The following is a 357-nucleotide window of genomic DNA, read 5'->3' as shown; positions in this document are numbered from 1 at the left end:
GTGACTGGATACTGATATATGTACCAATTAATTAATACCTAATATTACACAGATGGCACAGACATACACCAAAAATTTCTGTCGAACTAACTTCATCACTTATACGTAATCTACAACTTATTCCTAACTGATTATGTAGAGCATGCAGGACGTATGTCCTAGAATATATTGTGAATCATGTGCATTCGTTAGTAAATAATAATCCATAAGCTCGAGAGTCCTAGATTATTTGGCCTTGAAGGTAGGAATCTGATATCAGGAATCCCAAAGCTAGGAATCCTAAAATCAGGAGCCTCAAGATCAGGAGTCTTAATATCAGGAGTCCCAAAAAAGTCTTTAGATCTAGAGCCATCGTCT

At 36.4% G+C, this 357-nt stretch overlaps 1 protein-coding gene across 1 annotated transcript in view; it reads right to left on the bottom strand.

Moving 5' to 3' along the window:
- The window catches only part of LOC119590386 (protein O-linked-mannose beta-1,2-N-acetylglucosaminyltransferase 1-like), a 36262-nt gene that overhangs the window by 2936 nt on the left and 32969 nt on the right, over nucleotides 1–357 (bottom strand). The gene's annotated exons all lie outside the window — the stretch shown is intronic.

Source organism: Penaeus monodon, chromosome 27 (assembly GCF_015228065.2).
Source record: "Penaeus monodon isolate SGIC_2016 chromosome 27, NSTDA_Pmon_1, whole genome shotgun sequence".
Classification (NCBI taxonomy): Eukaryota; Metazoa; Arthropoda; class Malacostraca; order Decapoda; family Penaeidae; genus Penaeus; species Penaeus monodon.
The sequence above is the reverse complement of the archived record's forward strand: the minus strand, read 5'-3'. Positions and strand labels throughout refer to the sequence as shown.